The following is a 20,194-nucleotide window of genomic DNA, read 5'->3' as shown; positions in this document are numbered from 1 at the left end:
AATATCCCATGGCAATACCCTCCCTCCCCCCACTTTGCCCTATGTAACTCCATTCTCCATCATATCCCCTCCCCATCTCAAATCAGTCTCTTTTATTTTGATGTCATGATCTTTTCCTCCTATTATGATGGTCTTGTGTAGGTAGTGTCAGGCACTGTGAGGTCATGTAATCCAGGCCATTTTGTGTCTGGGAGCAGCACATTGTAAGGAGTCCTACCCTTCCTTTGGCTCTTATGTTCTTTCCACCACCTCTTCCGCAATAGACCCTGAGCTTTGGAAGGTGTGATAGAGATATTACAGTGCTGAGCACTCCTGTCACTTCTTCCCAGCACCATGGTGCCTTCTTAGTCAGGCCAAGGTCACTGCCAACTGAAAAGAAAAGGTTCTCTACCAAAAGTGAGAGTAGCAGCTGGGTGTGGTGGTGCACGCCTTTAGTCCCAGCACTCGGGAGGCAGAGGTAGGAGGATTGCCCTGAGTTTGAGGCCACCCTGAGACTCCATAGTGAATTCCAGGTCAGCCTGGGCTACAGTGAGACCCTACCTCGAAAAAAAAAAAAAAAAGTGAGAGTAGCATTAACATAAAGGTATGAACATTAAGAGAAGTGCTTACTGGGCAGTTTGATGAGCATAGTATATACATTTAGCCAGACAGCAGCAGACATTACACCCCTAGGGCTCATGACTACCCCTGTCATAGGTTTTCAATATCAGGGATATATTCCCTCTCATGGAGCAGACCTCCAGTCCAGTTAGAGGGCAGTTGGTTTCCCATGACAGACATGCCACTATTGCACCCATTGGCTCATTTGTCCTGGCTGGCCAAATATAATGCTTGCAGTGTCCACTGTTGAGTATCTTCAGTGGTGATTTCTGTCTCCCATTGAACTGCATGCAGAATGGCTTCTTCCAGCTTTCTGTCAGCTGGTCTACATGAAGGAGATTATCAGCTCAACTCCAGCAAGATTGCTCAGTGGCTTCACAGCCCAAGTACTGTCATGTTCTTTTGTTGTTGTTGTTGTTTTTAATGGTGAAGGGGGGATTTGGTGCGCCAGGGCCTCTAGCCACTTCAATAAAACTCCAGACACATGTGCCACCTTATACGCATGTACGGCCTTGCACGCTTGCATCACCTTGTGAGTCTGACTTGGGACCAATTTTGAGTGCTGCCTCAGCAGTTGCAGGGGACCCCTTCCTCCCTTTGCTTCCCAGGACTCAGGGGAGCTGCTTTGGACATTTTGTCTGTCTTAGGTTTATATGTACTCCGGCTCACACTTCTCTACCTTCACTGCTTTGCTTCTGTCTGGAAGACTAGGAGATTGATATGGGCGGCATGGTCCAGTAAAGTTTTGGGTAATGTTTTCTCTCATCCAAACACTAACCAGGCCCAACCCTGCTTAGCTTCCAAGATCAGATGCATTCAGGATGGTATGACTGTAGACAGTAATGTTTTCTCTAACTTTGTGATCTCAAGTCATTCTGAATCTTTATGGTAACAGTTTTTTTGAGAATAAAAACTAATCACTTTAGTACACTCTGGGGAAGGTTCTGATGGTTGTTTTATTGGAGGTCACAAGTGACCCAGAGATATAGATAGCTATTGTACTTGGAGTTTTTATTTTAAAAATTTATTAATTATTTTAGAGAGGGAGAGAGTGAGCAAGAGGGAAGGAGGGAGGGAGGGAGAGAGAGAGTGAATGGGCACATCAGGACCTCCACCCACTGCAAACAAACTCCAGATGCATGGCTACCTTGTACATCTGGCTTACATGGGTCCTGGGGAATTGAACCTAGATCCTTTGGCTGTACAGGCTAAACCATCTCTCCAGTCCTACTTTGAGATTTTTTTTTTAAATTTCATTTATTTATGAAAGAGAAAGAGACAGATAGAGAGAATGGGCATGCCAGGTCCTCTAGCTATTGCATATGAACTCCAGACACATATGCCCCCATGTGCATCTGGCTTACATGGGTCCTGGGGAATCGAATCCCAGTCCTTAGGCTTTACAGGCCAATGCCTTAATCGCTAAGCCATTTCGAGTTTTATTGATGCCTTCAGTCATCTCCATTCTGTTCCCATATGATATATTTTTTAAAATGTCAGGTGCTGTGTTTCTGTCCTAAAGTTCTCACTTTTTAAATATAGTTTATTTTTATTTATTTGAGAGAGAGAGAAAGAGGCAGATAGAAGGGGCGTGCCGGGGCCTCTTGCCACTGCAGATGAACTCCGGATGCATGTGCCACTTTGTGCATCCGGCTTTACATGGGTACTGAGGAATCGAAGCTAGGTCCTTTGGTTTTGTCATCTCTCCAACCCTAAAGTTCTCAATTTTTAAAGAGCTCCAGTTTTGCTCTTGAAATATACCATTTTTCCTGAGTTTTGAACTCTTCATTGAGCTGAGTTGTGATACCTGTGGTTACTATACTTGTTTGATAAGACTAATGCAGTCCAGCTTGGACTTTCCTCTGCCTTGCCTTTCTTCTATGGCTCTATCTCATTTTTCTAATTCTTTACATAACTTGAGGTTTTATCCTCCACATTGTGCATGTTATCTTGTGAAAACTAGTTCCAGTTGATGGTGGGTTTTTTTCCTTCTTCTCTGTGTGTGGGTGGGGGGGCAGTCCATCAAACTCAAACTATAAGCTCTGTTACTCCTGCAGGGGATGCAGTTCTAATCTTAGGGCAGTTCTTTTGTATTCTGTCTTTTTTTTTGGGGGGGGGGTTCCAGGTAGGGTCTCACTCTGGTCCAGGCTGACCTAGAATTAACTCTGTAGTCTCAGGGTGGCCTCGAACTCATGGCGATCCTCCTACCTCTGCCTCCTGAGTGCTGGGATTAAAGGCGTGCACCACCACGCCCGGCTTTTGTATTCTGTCTTTAGCTGAGGTCTTTGGATTCTGCCCAATGCATGCATGATTTAGGGTCAGCCAAGTCTGGGGGCTGAGTATGCACACACAACAAGCCTCTTCTCCTTCCACTTGTCTTTTCTACTTGACATTATCCATGGCTGCTCTGGACTATTCTGGTTCCTTGTGACTGAAGCCTATGGTTTGGTTTTTAATCAGAGCTGCAGCTAGAATCCCTCAGGCCAGAGCTCCATGCTAGTCTCTTCTTCAGTTTTCCAAAATATGGCAGTTTTTGTTCCTTCAGATAGTTGGCTTTTGTATTTTATCCAGTTTATATCTGTCTGTGGCAGGGTCATACTGGAAGCAGAATTCCCTAAGAGCACGTTCATTCATTATAGAAGTATTCCGAGAACAAAAAGGACAGGACTGTATTCATGTTAACTTGCTTTGTAGCTGACAAGTCTCTTTTTGTGGGACTTCCTTTAGGGCTCCTCAGGAAAATGAGGCAGTTGGTGGACTCTCCACACTCTGTAAGGATTCCTTCATTTCTGCCTTAGACAGACACACATTCACTCTTGTTATTGCCATGGGCAGTAATAACAAGAAGACGCTGGGGAAAGTGATGGGGCGGATCCACAGGGTGAGAAGCTCTCTGAGGAGGTTATACACACTGAAGACTTTGATGGTTATTATAGTCATCCTGTTGTTTCTGGGGACAGAAACAATACATCAGGGTGTGAAAAGTAAATGACGAGGAAATTATACCTGCTTTCTTCTACCTATCACTGGAAAATAGGGAGACAGTATAGACAGTTGAAAACAAATCAGAGCCAGGTATGGTGGCACATTCCTGTAATCCCAGCATTCAAGACACTGAGGCTGAAGGGTCTCAAGTTTGAGGCCAGTCTAGGTGACATAGTGAGATGCTCCTGCCCTACCTCCCTGCCTCCCGCAGATTCATCTAGAGTTCCTGTTTTCTTGACATTTGGCACTTGATTCCATCCTGTTGGAAAAGCCCCCAGGCTAATTAGTACGTGAAAAACTTGGCAGTGGGCTCTGCGGCAGTAGCAGCTCTCAGCTGGAGTGTTGTAACCATTACGGTGGTGGAGACAACAGTGAAGAGAGACCAGATTTTTTTTTTTAATATTTTTTGTTCATTTTTTATTTAGTTATTTGAGAGCAACAGACACAGAGAGAAAGACAGATAGAGGGAGAGAGAGAGAATGAGTGTGCTAGGGCTTCCAGCCTCTGCAAACGAACTCCAGACGCGTGCGCCCCCTTGTGCATCTGGCTAATGTGGGACCTGGGGAACCGAGCCTCGAACTGGGGTCCTTAGGCTTTACAGGCAAGCGCTTAACCGCTAAGCCATCTCTCCAGCCCCAGATTTTTTTTTAAACAAGGGGCGAAACACAAATTTTGCTTTATTGTAAGGCATGGAAGTAGTCGACTACCATAGGACAGATTTGATTTGCCATTTCTCAGAGCTCAGAATTTTTTGTAGAGGAGGTTCTAGGTCATGGAGAGGGAGGGATGTGTGTGCTGGGTTGGGAGAAGACAGATTGCAGAAGGCCTGTGTGCTTGACTAGCATCACACTCAACTTCAATCCTTTTTCAGAAGGGGCCTGGGGAACTTAAGCTTTCTCCACACCCATCCAAGCCATCCTTTGGGTGCTGTCCTTGGTATTCATGTTTTTTTTTTTTTTTTTTTTTTTTGGTTTTTCAAGGTAGGGTCTCACTGTAGCCCAGGCTGACCTGGAATTCACTATGTAGTCTCAGGGTGGTATCGAACACACGGTGACCCTCCAACCTCTTCCTCCCGCCTCCCTAGTGCTGGGATTAAAGGCGTGTACCACCACGCCCAGCTTGTATTCATCTTTTTAATACTTCTTTTCTAGTTATTTTTAGTGCTTAACAATAATACTTTTCTCTTCAGGTCCTATTTTGTTGGTTTTTGAAAATAGGGTCTCAGGTATCCCAAGCTGGCCTCAAACCCTAGATGGAGCCGAGAATGAGCTTCTGATCCTCTTGCCACCACCTTCAAGTGCTAGGGTTACACACATGCTCCATCATGCCCAGCCTGCGCTGGGGGTAGAACTTGGGGTCTTTTGCATTCTACGCAAACACTCTATCATCTGAGCTACATTCCTAGACCACTTTTCAGGGCACACTGGCTTGCAGCTTCAGTTACTCCTTTTGAGTCACTTTAGGGAACAGCAACTATTTCTTCATCTAATTCTGTCCTCACTCTCTAGAATGGAGACAAGGGAGATTCCATTTGTCTGTGTGTGTGTGTGTGTGTGTGTGTGTGTGTGTGTGTGTGTACACGCATGCATTCTCAGAATGTGGAAGCCAGATTAAAGGGACCAGTAATCTTGGAAGGAGGTCAGAAGGTGATCTTTAGGGTTGGTAACTAACTCATGAGGAAAAGAAGGGGTATTTGAATGGGAGACCACATCCAAAGACTTGGGGTTACTGCTAATTTAGAAGCTTCACCTTTCCATTTTTCCTCAAGAGCAGGACAGACAGGAAGATTTGACCCAGGTCTCCCACCTTCAGTAACTCATGTCTAATTTTAGCAGTCAGATTCAATTGATTGGTTGGCTTTTGAGCTTTTTTTTTTTTTTTTTTTTTTATAGCTCTCTTGTAGGAAGCTGCTATTTCAAAACTGGAGGAAGGATTGTAGACACTCTACTTTTAGTTGTAATTGATATCAGGTGGCTCAGGGCCAGTTACGGACAGTCAAAAGGCAACAGAATGAAAGTTAGCATGGTGAGGGGGCTTTTTCAGGTAGACTTGGGTTTAAGTCCCAACTGCTGTTTATTAACCAAGCTATACGTCCCTGTATAAGTCACTTAGCTTCTTAAAATTTAGATCCTTTATGAGAGTAACATTGTCATGTGGTTATCATGAATATAGTTCCCAGGATATAATTATTTTTCTTGCCCATCTTTCAAAACATCTTATTTTTAGTAGAACCCCAGCTTTATCCCTAAGAAGTTGTGTGACTCACCCTTTCCGAGTGTCAGCTTCCTTACAGCAAGGACATCTAGGTAGTACATTTCTGAGATACTGCCTGGCTGCAGGAAAGATATCTTGAAAAATTTAAGACTGCTGAGGAATAGATAGGTCTGTTAATTTAAGAAAAGACAATTTGGCTGTGGGACCATATCACTTGAGAAAAGGGGGGAGTCTCTTGGAGCCTGACTCCTCCTTTTCCCTAAGTGAGACCCAAGCAGCTTCTTTCATGGCCAGGGCAGAGACCTAGGTCTCACTTTGTCTCTTTTCTGATGCTGCACAGTAGGTGAGAGCCTTTGGGTCTGCTCAGCCTGAATGTGATTTATGTCTTACCTTTCTTGTATTCTCTCCAGGTCAAGAGACAATTTCCATTGAAAGATAGTGAGTATTTGCAAGACAACAAACATTAGGAGAGCGGCCAGAAGTCCCAGCAGGAAGCTTTAGTTACCTAAATGGTAAGTATGTTGAACACTGAAATTGGGGTCACTAATAAAAACAATTTTCCATCACTGCATGTGAAGGGAGGAAAGTCGGTATTTGTTGAGGGCCTGTTCTGAGCCAAGCGTTAGGCTAAGTGCTTCACATATTTCTCCTTTAATGAAGTCCACAACCCTGGTGAGGGAACACTTCTGCATGCAGTTGACAACCCAAAGGAACAGGCTCAAACTACTTTTAAAAAAAAAAAAAAGAGAGAGAGAGAGAGAGAGAGAGAGTGATTTGGCATGCCAGGGCTTCCAGCCACTGCAGTCAACTCCAGACACGTGCATCACCTTCTGTGCATGTGTGACCTTGTACTTACTTGAGATCTGGGGGGAGAAACATGGGTCCTTAGGCTTCACAGGCAAACACCTTAGCTGCCAAACCATCTCTCCAGTCCCCAAACTATCTTTTCCTGATTATTTACTGTGTATCAGGTCACAGAACTGTTTGATATCCATATCTTTCCTAAATATGACTCCAACCCTATGAGGTTAGTGCTTTTATCCTCACAAGAAAAGGGGGTTTAGAGAAGCTAAGTAACTTTTCCAACTTCACACAGGTAGTGATAGAACTAGGTTTCAAACCTGGTTCTTTTTATTACACTGTATTTCCCTGTTGCAGGAAACTTTTCCAAAGGGGGATAAGAACACATATCTTCATCCCAAATAGGGTCAGGTGGCAGACCAAAGTGTGATGGCACTAATACTAGTTCAATGAACCAGTGAGTTTATTGGGGTTACTTACAGAGCATGGAGAGGGGCTAGTTACAGGAATGTGGAATCCCCAACACAGCCACTTTAATGGGGTTTCCTGTGTCAAGATTACTCCTCAGATATGCCTCCCTCAGCCTTGGGGTGATCCCTTACTTACAGAGCATGAGACCCCCCAAAGCAGCACTTCAGAGGGGTTTACTATGTCGGGGTTACCCTGAAGGTGTTCCTCCCTCAGTCTCCGGGTGAGGGCTTACTTACAGAACATGGAGACTCCAAAGAAACCATCTCCTTGGAGCTCCTTCCTTGATCATTTACCCTCTATGTACTTTCTCTTCCCTTGAGGCCACAAGGGCTCATGTATTATTGCAAACAACTGCACAGGAGGCACGTGAGATCTCACATGGGGTCTTCTCTCATTGTTCCAGTTGCTTTTGATAAGGCTGGCAGTAGTTGGTTATTGCTTTCAATGGGGGAGGGGGTGCTATACAACATTCCCTTTTAAGAAAATTACTTTCGGGCTGGAGAGATGGCTTAGCGGTTAAGCGCTTGCCTATGAAGCCTAAGGACCCCGGTTCGAGGCTCGGTTCCCCAGGTCCCACGTTAGCCAGATGCACAAGGGGGCGCACGCGTCTGGAGTTCGTTTGCAGAGGCTGGAAGCCCTGGCGCGCCCATTCTCTCTCTCTCCCTCTATCTGTCTTTCTCTCTGTGTCTGTCGCTCTCAAATAAATAAATACTTAAAAAAAAAATTAAAAAAAAAAAAAGAAAATTACTTTCTTGAAACAATGACTGACTTGATAAACAGATTATAGACACTTTGGCCATTAACTATTCCTTTTGCTAGTCCTTTCTGGGTTTTGTGTGCCAGTGGTGATAGAGTTGTGAAGAGCACCAGTGAATAAGAGCGAGGGCCGTGAGAGCTGGATCAGGGCATGGCTAAGGAACCTAGCGGTTTTGGTCACTGCTGGTGGCTGATCATAGAGAAAGGCTCTTTGGGGAAGTAGAGCAATGGGAAGAAACCCAGAGCACTATGAAGTGGGTAGTGGTGGTAGAAGTGACTGGGCTTAGGAAGAATCTCAATACTCTGCTCACTTCAGTAGGACAAGTGTCATTAGGATAAGGGCGAACTCTTCCCTGAGGTACTTGGCACCTTCACACAACAGTCTCTTGTCCTATTTAATTGAGTCAGCCAGCGTTCTGGTTCTATTCTTCTTCCTGGAACATTTTCCTACCTCAGGTTATGAGATCAAATCCATTCTGATCAAGTGAGTGGCAGCCAGTATTTGGTCTCTTCTTTGGAGCCCTACTTCTTTTTTAGTAAACTTCATTATACATTGGAGCTGATAATCTGATATTAAAAAACGAGGCGAGCGTGGTGGCACACGCCTGTAATTCCAGCACTCAGGAGGCAGAGGTAGGCGGATCGCTGTGAGTTCAAGTTCACCCTGAAACTACATAGTACATTCCGTGTCAGCCTAGGCTAGTGTAAATTCTGACCTCAAAAATCAAAAACAAAACAAACAAAAAACCTGCCACTAATTATAGGCTTAGTGCAGCTGGAGCTTAGTATACAGCATTAAGAATTTTATTCTAATGAACAGAAGCAGATAAACAAATGAGGGATGGAGAGATGGCTTAGTGGTTAAGGTGCTGATCTGTGAAGCCTAAGGACCCAGGTTTGATTCCCTAGGACCTACATTAGCCAGATGCACAAGGTGGCTCATGCGTCTGGAGTTCATTTGCAGTGGCTGGAGGCCATGGTGCACCTGTTCTGTCTCTCCCCCCACCCAGATAAAAACAAATGAGCAGGGCATTGTGGTATACATACTGCAGAGGTCTAGACACAAGAATCATGAGGTTGAGGCCAGTCTGGGCTACATAGCAAGACCCAATCTAAGCAAATTTAAAAAAAAAGGTAAATAAATAAATAAAGAGATATATGTTCTTAATAGAAGAAAAGAGTCACGTAGTTGACAGAGTAATGGGGACAGAAGGGTTTGAAAATGATGGGATAGATGGATTTCGTAGAAAGTAATGAGTGGAGAGATTGCTACCTTATATTAGGTGACCTGAGAAAGCATCTGATATGGTATTTTAAGTTCTGAAAGAAGCGGTGAATTGAACTTACAGAAAAGCATCCCAGACATAGTGAGGGCAGAGGTAAAATCCCTGAGATATAAGCATGACTTGACATGGTTTAAAAACCTCCAGGGAGGTGAGTATGTAAAAAAGCAGTAGAAGATACAAGGAAGAGTGATAGGGCTAGGGAGATGGCTCAGCTGTTGAAAGCTCTTGCTTGCAAAGCCTCCCAGCCTGTGTTCAATTTGCCAGCACCCATGTAAAGCTGGACACAAACTGGTGCATGTGTCTCACGTTGGTTTTCAGTGAAAGGAGACCATGGCATGGATACACATAATATGTATGTACATACATGCGTGCACACACACACACAAATTAATTAAAATAATTAAGAAAGAGAGCTGGGCATGGTAGTACATGCCTTTAATCCCAAACTGGGGAGGCAGAGGTAGGAGGATCACCATGAGTTCGAGGCCACCCTGAGACTACATAGTGAATTCCTGGTCAGCCTGGGCTAGAGTGAGACTCTATCCTTGAAAAAAAAAAAAAAAGAAAGAAAGAAAGAAAGAAGGAAAAGGACCGATCATACAGGTCCTGAAAGGTCCTTTGCATGTTTGCATGTTGTTCTAAGTGAGATGGAGCCAGTAGAGTTTGGAGGGTCTGCTTAGTGATGGTATTCTTATTTCTTCAGTTTTCATTTGGATTTGTTGGCTACATTTAAGAGATTTTATATCAAAGCAGGGCCTGGTCTCCCATACTAGTCCTAGTCCTGCCAGTCCCTTGACACCAATGATTTTGGTGGTGACATTTGCATTTGCAGTGCTTGACCTAAGAGCTAAGTATAGATTTGTTAGAAAATAGTTCCCTGATCTGAAAACAGTATTTTAGATGTAGTTTAGCCAGTCCAGGATATGGTAAAACTCTGACCTTCATTTATTTACCCACTGTTTTTTTTAATAATTTTTATTAACATTTTCCATGATTATAAAATATATCCCATGGTAATTCCCTCCCTCCCCACCCCCACACTTTCCCATTTGAAATTCCATTCTCCATCATATTACCTCCCCATTACAATCATTGTAATTACATATATACAATATCAACCTATTAAGTATCCTCCTCCCTTCCTTTCTCTACCCTTTATGTCTCCTTTTTAACTTACTGGCCTCTGCTACTAAGTATTTTCATTCTCACGCAGAAGCCTAGTCATCTGTAGCTAGGATCCACATATGAGAGAGAACATGTGGCACTTGGCTTTCTGGGCCTGGGTTACCTCACTTAGTATAATACTAATACAGGTCCATCCATTTTTCTGCAAATTTCATAACTTCATTTTTCTTTACCGCTGAGTAGAACTCCATTATATAAATGTGCCACATCTTCATTATCCACTCATCTGTTGAGGGACATCTAGGCTGGTTCCATTTCCCAGCTATTATAAATTGAGCAGTAATAAACATGGTTGAGCACGTACTTCTAAGGAAATGAGATGAGTCCTTTGGATACATGCCTAGGAGTACTATAGCTGGGTCATATGGTAGATCAATCTCTAGCTGTTTTAGGAACCTCCACACTGTTTTCCACAATGGCTGGACCAGATTGCATTCCCACCAGCAGTGCAGAAGGGTTCCTTTTTTTCCACATCCCCGCCAACATTTATGATCATTTGTTTTCATGATGGTGGCCAATCTGACAGGAGTGAGATGGAATCTCAATGTAGTTTTAATCTGCATTTCCCTAATGACTAGTGACGTAGAACATTTTTTTAGATGCTTATATGCCATTCGTATTTCTTCCTTTGAGAACTCTCTATTTAGCTCCATAGCCCATTTTTTGATTGGCTTGTTTGATTCCTTATTATTTAACTTTTTGAGTTCTTTGTATATCCTAGATATTAATCCTCTATCAGATATATAGCTGGCGAAGATTTTTTCCCATTCTGTAGGTTGCCTCTTTGCTTTTTTCACTGTGTCCTTTGCAGTGCAAAATCTTTGTAATTTCATTAGGTCCCAGTGGTTAATCTGTGGTTTTATTGCCTGAGCAATTGTGGTTGTATTCAGAAAGTCTTTGCCAAGACCATTATGTTGAAGGGTTTCCCCTACTTTTTCCTCTAGCAGTTTCAGAGTTTCCGGTCTGATGTTAAGGTCTTTAATCCATTTGGACTTAATTCTTGTGCATGGCGAGAGAGAAGAATCTATTTTCATCCTTCTGCAGATATTTATCCAGTTTTCAAAAAAACACCATTTGCTGAAGAGGCTGTCTCTTCTCCAATGAGTATTTTTGGCATTTTTATCGAATATCAGGTGGCTATAGCTACTTGGGCTCACATCTGGGTCCTCTATTCTGTTCCACTGATCTACATGTCTGTTTTTGTGCCAGTACCATGCTGTTTTTGTTACTATGGCTCTGTAGTATAGGTTAAAATCAGGTATGGTGATACCACCAGCCTCTTTTGTTGCTCAGTATTATTTTAGATATTCGAGGTATTTTGTGATTCCAAATGAATTTTTGGATTGTTTTTTCTATTTCCATGAAGAAAGCCTTTGGAATTTTGATAGAGATTGCATTAAATGTGTAGATTGCTTTAGGTAAGATTGCCATTTTCACAATATTGATTCTTCCAATCCAGGAACAAGGGATGTTTCTCCACTTTCTAGTGTCTTCTGCAATTTCTCGCTTGAGTGTTTTAAAGTTCTCATTGTATAGATTCTTTACTTCCTTGGTTAGGTTTATTCCAAGGTACTTTATATTTTTTTGATGCAATTGTGAATGGGAGTGATTCTCTGATTTCATCCTCTGTGTGTTTGTTGTTAGCATATATGAAGGCTACTGATTTCTGTGTATTTATTTTGTATCCTGCTACATGGCTGTAGGTTTTGATCAGCTCTAACAGCTTGCTAGTAGAGTCTTTAGGGTCCTTTATGTATAGAATCATGTCATCTGCAAATAATGATAACTTGATTTCTTCCTTTCCAATTTGTATCCCTTTTATGTGTGTCTCTTGCCTTATTGCTATGGCTAAGACTTCCAAAACTATATTAAATAGAAGTGGGGACAGTGGACACACTTGTCTTGTTCCTGATTTTAGTGGAAAAGCTTCCAGTTTTTCCCCATTTAGTAATATGTTGGCTGTAGGCTTGTCATAAATAGCCTTTATTATATTGAGATATGTTCCTTCTATTCCCAGTCTCTGTAGGACTTTTATCATGAAGGGATGTTGGATTTTGTCAAATGCTTTCTCTGCATCTAATGAGATGATCATGTGATTTTTGTCCTTCAACCCGTTTATGTAATGTATTACATTTATAGATTTGCGTATGTTGAACCATCCCTGCATCTCTGGGATAAAGCCTACTTGGTCAGGGTGAATGATCTTTTTGATATACTCTTGTATTCTGTTTGCCAATATTTTGTTGAGAATTTTTGCATCTATGTTCATGAGGGAGATTGGTCTGTAATTTTCTTTTTTTGTTCTATCTTTGCCTGGTTTTGGTATCAGGCTGATGCTGGCCTCATAGAAGGAGTTTGGTAGAATTCCTTCTTTTTCTATTTCCTGGAAAAGCTTAAGAAGCAATGTTGTTAGCTCTTCCTTAAAAGTCTGGTAAAATTCAGCAGTGAATCCATCCGGGCCTGGGCTTTTTTTAGTTGGGAGATTATTGATAACTGTTCGGATCTCCATGTTTGTTATAGGTCTATTTAAGTGATTAATCTCATTTTGATTTAATTTAGGTAGGTCATATAGATCAAGGAAATCATCCATTTCTTTCAGATTTTCATACATTGTGGAGTATATGCTTTTATAGTATGTCCCTATGATTTTTTGAATTTCTCTGGAATCTGTTGTGATGTTACCTTGTTCATCTCTGATTTTATTAATTTGTGTCTCTTCTCTCTTTCTTTTGGTCAGATTTGCTAAGGGTTTATCAATCTTGTTTATCCTTTCAAAGAACCAACTCTTTGTTTCATTAATTCTTTGGATTGTTCTTTTTGTTTCTATTTCATTAATTTCTGCCCTAATCTTTATTATTTCTTCCCGTCTACTGATTTTTGGTTTGCCTTGTTCTTCTTTTTCCAAGGCTTTAAGACGAAGCATTAGGTCGTTTACTTGCGACCTCTCTAATTTCTTAATATAGGCACTTAAGGCTATAAATTTACCTCTTAGAACTGCCTTCATTGTGTCCCAGAGATTTTGGTATGTTGTGTTCTCATTATCATTTGACTCTATAAATTTTTTGATTTCCTTTGTGATTTCTTCATTGACCCATTCATCATTTAGTAGTGTATTGTTTAGTTTCCATGATTTTGTGTATGCTCTATAGCCTTTCTTTTTTTTTTTTTTAATTTTTTTTTAAAATTTATTTATTTTGAGAGAGACAGACACAGAGAGAAAGACAGGTAGAAGGAGAGAGAGAGAATGGGCACACCAGGGCTTCCAGCCTCTGCAAACGAACTCCAGACGCGTGCGCCCCTTGTGCATCTGGCTAACGTGGGACCTGGGGAACCGCGCCTCGAACCGGGGTCCTTAGGCTTCACAGGCAAGCGCTTAACTGCTAAGCCATCTCTCCAGCCCTCTATAGCCTTTCTTGCTACTGATTTGTAGTTTAATTCCATTGTGGTCAGATAGAATGCAAGGAATTATTTCAATTTTCCTGAATTTGTTAAGATTTGCTTTGTGTCCTAATATATGGTCTATTTTAGAGAATGTTCCATGTGCTGCTGAAAAGAATGTATATTCTGCAGCCTTTGGATGAAATGTCCTGTATATATCTGTTAAGTCCATTCCTTCTATGACCTCATTTAGTCCAGATGCCTCTCTGTTTATTCTTTCCCGGGATGACCTGTCAATTGATGAGAGTGGGGTGTTAAAGTCACCCACCACCACTGTGTTTGGTGTTATCTGTGACCTTAGTTCTAATAGTGTTTGTTTGACGAATTTGGGAGCCCCCATGGTAGGTGCATATATGTTTAGGATTGTAATGTCCTCCTGTTGGAGTGTCCCCTTAATCAATATAAAGTGACCTTCCTTATCTTTCTTGACTAACGTCGGACTAAAGTCTACCCTGTCTGATATTAGGATAGCAACCCCTGCTTGTTTTCTAGGCCCATTTGCTTGAAACACCGTCTTCCAACCTTTCACCCTAAGATAATGTCTATCCTTTGTAGAAAGGTGAGTTTCTTGGAGACAACAAATTGTAGGATCCTGCTTTTTAACCCAGTCTGCAAATCTATGTCTTTTCTTTGGGGCATTGAGGCCGTTGATATTAAGAGATATTATTGAAAGGTGTGTATTTATGTTTGCCATTTGTGTGTGTGTGTGTGTGTGTGTGTGTGTGTGTGTGTGTGTGTGTGTGTGTTACTGGTTCTACCTGTGCTCTCTTCTGTTAACCGGTATTTGAGTATAGCTTGTTTTTTCTAGGTTCCTTATATGTGTGCTTTTCCTTTTCTTCAGCATGGAGGATTCTATCAAGTATTTTCTGTAGAGCTGGTTTTGTCTTCAAATACTCTTTTAACCTGCTTTTGTCATGGAATGTCTTTATTTCTCCATCTATTTGAATGGATAACTTTGCAGGATAAAGTAACCTTGGTTGACAGTTGTTATCTTTCAGAACTTGGAATATATCACTCCAAGCCCTTCTGGCTTTAAAAGTTTGTGTTGAATAATCTGCTGTAATCCTGATGGGCTTGCTTTTGTAGGTAACTTGATTTTTCTCTCTAACTGCTTTCAATATTTTTTCTTTGGTGTGTGTGTTTGGAAGTTTGATTATAATATGGCGAGGAGAGGTTCTTTCTGAGTTTTGTCTGGCCGGGGTTTTAAAGGCTTCCTGTATCTGCATTGGCACCTCTTTCCCAAGTTGGGGGAAATTTTCTTCTATGATTTTGTTGAAGACGCCTACTATGCCTGTGGAGTGGAGTTCTTCTCCTTCTACTATGCCCTGAATTCTTTTTTTTTTTTTTTTATTTTTTAATTATTTATTTGAGAGTGATAGACACAGAGAGAAAGACAGATAGCGGGAGAGAGACAGAATGGGCGCGCCAGGGCTTTCAAGCCTCTGCAAACGAACTCCAGACGCATGCACCCCCTTGTGCATCTGGCTAACGTGGGACCTGGGGAACCGAGCCTCGAACTGGGGTCCTTAGGCTTCACAGGCAAGCGCTTAACCGCTAAGCCATCTCTCCAGCCTGCCCTGAATTCTTATATTGGATCTTTTCACAGTGTCCTGAATATCTTGAAATTCCCACTCATACTTTTCTATAAGTTTGTCTTTCTCTTTGTTGGACTGTATTAGGTCTGCCACCTGGTCTTCTAGCTTAGATATTCTGTCCTCTCCCGCATCCATCCTACTGGTGAGATTTTCTACAGAGTTTTTTATTTCATTAACTGTGTTCTTCATTGCTAGTAATTCTGACTGGTTTCTCTTTATTATTTCTATTTCCTTATTTATGTCTTGTATTGCCTTCTTTATTTCATTAAATTGGTGTCCTGCATCCTCTTTGATTCCTTTGATTTCCTCTTTGATTGTTTTGATGTGTTCCTTGACCTCTTTGAACATATTAATAATCATTCTTTTGAACTCTTTCTCAGGCATTTCCTCTAACTCTTTCTCACTGGAGGACATTTCTGATGCATTAATACTTTTAGGTGGATTTATATCATCTTGCTTTTTAGTGTTTCTTGTGTTATAATGTATATATTTTTGCGTCTTGGATTAAGTTAATGCTTGGATTTTCTAGCTAGCTGTGTATTCTTAGCTGTATCAATTGATTTGATGTAATATATTTTCAGGGTAGGACCTTAAGGTGTTAGGTGTGGCTCTTAAGACTCTCAGAGTATCTACAAAGATGTTCTTAGGGGTTGAGCTTCCCTGCTATAGGAGTATTCAAGCAGGCTGAGTGGAATAAAATACAGGTAGATTCTAAATTTTAACTAAACACTGTACACATTCAATCAAAAACAGCCCCGAGTATGTATGCAAGAGTAGTTATTATAACGACCAGATCCTCTATCAACAAAGAGGTTTAGATTTCTGGTCTGTTGAGGGATCCAAGTCAGCTTGCGACCAAGTGAGACCCTTCCCTGGTGCAATCCCAGTTACCTTGGATGATTTTGGTGTCAGTCAAGTTGCTGCCTGGGTCGTCGGGCTGCTTTTCTGATTTCTGGAGCTGGGCACTTGCTTTTCCTGCGGGGCAAACCGAGCCTGGCAAGTGTGGCCCTGCAGATCAGCACCCCTGCTGCTGGAACTGCTGCTGCTCAAGCTGCCCCTGCTGGGTCTGTAGCCACTGCTGCTGAAGGTGTTGCTGCTGGACCCACTGCTGCTGCTGTGTCCACTGCCGCTGCTCCCCCTGAAGCTGCTGCTGCCGAGTCTGCTGCTGCTGCCACTCCTGGGTCTGCCACTGCTGGGGGCCGCTGTTACCGGTGCCGGAGCTGCTGATGTTGCTACCGGACTCTGCTCCTGCTTGGGTCCCGCTGTTGGCTCAAGTTGGCGTGGCCGGGTCCTGGGCCGCTGCTCTGTTCGCTGGAGCTGGGCTCAGGTGGTGGGGGAGGGGAGGGAGCCGCGGCTGCTCTGGTTGTATCGCTGTTCCACGTGTTCTTCTACCTCGCGGTCTGCTCCTCCGCTGCTCGCTGCCGCTCTCCCCTCACGTTTCCCGAGTTGCGGAGAGCGCGGTGTGAGGGGAAAATCCCGCACCTGGCTTTTCCTGCGGCTCGAGCCGAGTCTGGCGGCTTTCTGGTCACTGAGGCCGCGGCGGTTGGCCGAGCTGCCAGAGCCGCTTTTCGCGCCTGTGCAGGCTCTGGATGCTGTGGAACTCTTCTACTTCTCCGCTGCCGCTTCAATTTCCTATACACCTCACTTTTTAGTAAAAGTGTGTATTTTGCTGAGTTTTTTTGGTCTTTTTCCCCCCCTAGGCTGCTTTGGCATGGTACCTACGCCGCCATCTTAACCGGAAGTCCTGTTTTTTTTTTCTTTTTTAAGGGAGGAGGGGGTTTCAAGATAGGGTCTCACTCCAGCCCAGGCTGACCTGGACTTCACGATGTAGTTTCAGAGTGGCCTTGAACTCACTGCTGCCCTCCTATTTCTGCCTCCCAAGTGCTGGGCTTAAAGGTATGCACCACCATGCCCTGCTATCCACCACTTTTAATGTTCCTACATTATCCCATGACTATATTTGGTTCCTAGCACAGATAAAAGGAAGATAACACAGCCAGGGCCCAAGAAGATGACAAATATATAAGCAAGTATTATGGATACAGTGATAGGATAACCTACAAATTTCAAGGTGGTGCCTGTCCTCTCTTCCTCCTTCCCTTTGTAGGATGATATATTTCTTTTTTTTTTCTTTTTCTTTCTTTTCTTTCTCACTGTAGCCAAGGCTGGCCTAGAATTCACTCTGTAGTCCTAGGATGGCCTCAAACTCACAGTGATCCTCCTAACTCTGCCTCTCTAGTGCTGGGATTAAAGGCGTGCACCAACATTCTTGGTGTTGGAATCTTTGTAGTATAAATTGGAACTTTGCTAGATGCTGGTATGGGAGACCTTGGCTTTGAAAGATGGGACTAGCTGGACATGGTGGTACATAGCTGTGATTGCAGTGCTTGGAGACCTTAGTTCCAGGATAGTCTGAGCTATATAGCAAGACCTTGTCTCAAAAATAAACAAGGGCTAGAGAGATGGCTTAGTGGTTAAGGCACTTGCCTGTGAAACCTAAGGACCTAAGTTCAACTCTCCAAATTCCACGTAAGCCAGTCACACAAAGTGACGCAAGTGCACAAGGTTGCACACGCGCACAAAGTGGCACACTCGTCTGGAGTTCTCTCTCTCTCATTTACAAGAAAAAACAAGGCCAGTCTTTGGGCTTGCCTCAAAATAAACAAACAAACAACAAAATGTGGAACTATCTCACCTTGCCTTGCTTTATTTTGCTGTGGTTTCCCAATGTTTACTATGAACAATTTCCTTGCCAGATGCAACCCTAAGCCACAATTTACCATTACTGTTGAGCTGCCAGGGTACGTGTATGTTGGTAAACTGTCCTAAACCAAAAAAGACATAATAAGACAGGGTTAAAGGGCACAAGCGTGTTACGTAAGAGGGTCAGAGACATGCTGCTTGCCTGCCTCCTCCCTCCCTCCCTCCCTCCCTCCCTCCCTTCCTTCCTTCCTTCCTTACTGTGGAGAGCATCTCACTGAGCTGACTCCCGGCTCCTGATCCTCCTGCGTGAGTCTCCAGTGCTGAGATTGTAGGTGTGTGCTACTTTGCCTGGCAGGAAAAGCTTCATCATTTTTATAATTGGGTGTATCTGTTGATTCCTTAACGACAAAGAATAGCTCTTAGTTTTTTCATTCTAGTATTTGGCAAATGGCTAGGTAGATATGATCCACTAATACCTATTAAATAATGAATTTTCCAGGGAGTGGGGAGACACTAGGAAGGGAGGTGTGTACCCCTCCCCTTGGTGGATGGTCCTGGAGGCAGCAAGGCATTTCAAAAGGTCATTAAGTGACATCCTAACCCTGGTTTAGACCCACTTCTCTGCTGGCTTCAGGTCGAAGGGTGATCCAAGTGAGCTCCTGTTTTGGATGATTCATCCTAGTGAAACTTACCTTAGGTGCACATGGGACTTGTGCTGTAGGCTTGCTGACTTTATTACACGAGTTGTTTTAAGGTAGATTGGGTTGGCACTCTTGATTTTTCAGGGGAAGGAAGAGATTTCATGACTTGGCCAAACAGTGTAATAGTCTTAATAGTGAGTTCCAGGTCAGCCTGGGGTAGAGTGAGACCCTGTCTCAGGGGAAAACAACAAGGAAAGAAAACCTCAAGGGAATAATTTGTTTAAGAACACATAAAGTAGAATCAGGATGTCACTCAGTTGTAGAACACTTGCCTAACATGAATAAGGCACTGCATTCACCTCCAATACTGTTATACACGGCCCCTCCCCTCCCTCCCTCTTTCTCTCTCTCTCTCCCTCTCTCTCTCTCTCCTTCTCTCTCTCCCTCCCTCCCTCTCTCTCTCAACCCCCCCCTCCCTCCCTCCCTCTCTCTCTCTCTCTCTCCCTCCCTCCCTCCCTCCCTCTCTCTCTCCCTCCCTCTCCCTCTCCCTCTCCCTCCCTCTCTCTCTCTCTCTCTCTCTCTCTCTCTCTCTCTCTCTCTCTCCCCCCTCCCCCTCCCTCCCTCTCCCCCTCCCTCCCTCCCTCCCCCCCCCCCCTCTGGGATTCCTAAACATAATATTGTCCAGTAATGCTCACCTTGTAGTTCTGCCTATCTGTTCCTTTACAATATACTTACCCTTTGTTGTTACTGATCTGTGTTTGAGTACTGTTCAGAACTCTTTGTAAAAATCCTTTTGCATTTATAAGAAGGTGATTTTGCACAGTGGGAAGGATGCTGGATAGGAGACAACAGTATGACTTTGCTAAATTACTGAAGAAAGATAGCATTTACTGTAGAATCTCCTTATTTTTAAAATTAGAGAATTGAGCCAAGTAAGCCATTTTTTATTTTTTTAACAAAAGCATACAAGCAGCCAGAAGCAGTTGCTTTGGTTTCTGAGAGAGCCTACAGCTCGGCCTGCTTCAACCTTCTCCCCTGCCTTCTTTCCCTAGGGTCCCCTAAGTCTGTGAGTGTGGTTTCAAAACCATGGACTAAGTGATCTCTGTCCAGTGACTCCTGTGCTAGTAAGGATCCCTCCTCTCTTTTGTATCATTCAGTGTTTTTTTCCTTTGATCCTTTGTAGTACTTGAAATGTGAAGTAGGGGCTGGGAGATGGCTTAGCACTTAAAAGTGCTTGTTTGCAAAGCCAGGTTGAATTTCCCAGCACCCACATAAAGCCAGAAGCAGATGATGCATCTGGAGTTAGTTTGCAGTAGCAGGAGGCCCTGTGCCCATTCATATTCTTCCTCTCTCCATCTCTCTCTCCCCCTGCCTTCCAAATAAATAAATGTTAAAAAATAAATAAAATGTGAAATTGGTTCATTCCCACCCCTGTCCCCTATGTATAAATCAGTAAGGCTTTTGCTGTGCTGCTAGGCAGAAGGCCAAGGGCAAGAATTTTGTGTTTTGTTTTGTTTTG

The 20,194-nt window shown here is 43.1% G+C and overlaps 1 protein-coding gene across 2 annotated transcripts in view; it reads left to right on the top strand.

Annotated features, from left to right (window-relative positions):
- Luzp1 (leucine zipper protein 1) overlaps positions 1 to 20,194 on the top strand; it is a 117,632-nt gene that overhangs the window by 82,467 nt on the left and 14,971 nt on the right. For both annotated transcript variants that reach the window (XM_045149972.1, XM_045149971.1), the window contains one exon: positions 6,210 to 6,311. The gene's annotated coding sequence lies outside the window, so the exon portion shown is untranslated. The remainder of the gene's footprint in view (positions 1 to 6,209; positions 6,312 to 20,194) is intronic.

This window comes from Jaculus jaculus, chromosome 5 (genome assembly GCF_020740685.1).
Source record: "Jaculus jaculus isolate mJacJac1 chromosome 5, mJacJac1.mat.Y.cur, whole genome shotgun sequence".
NCBI lineage: Eukaryota > Metazoa > Chordata > Mammalia > Rodentia > Dipodidae > Jaculus > Jaculus jaculus.
This window is presented reverse-complemented; position numbering and strand designations above follow the sequence as displayed.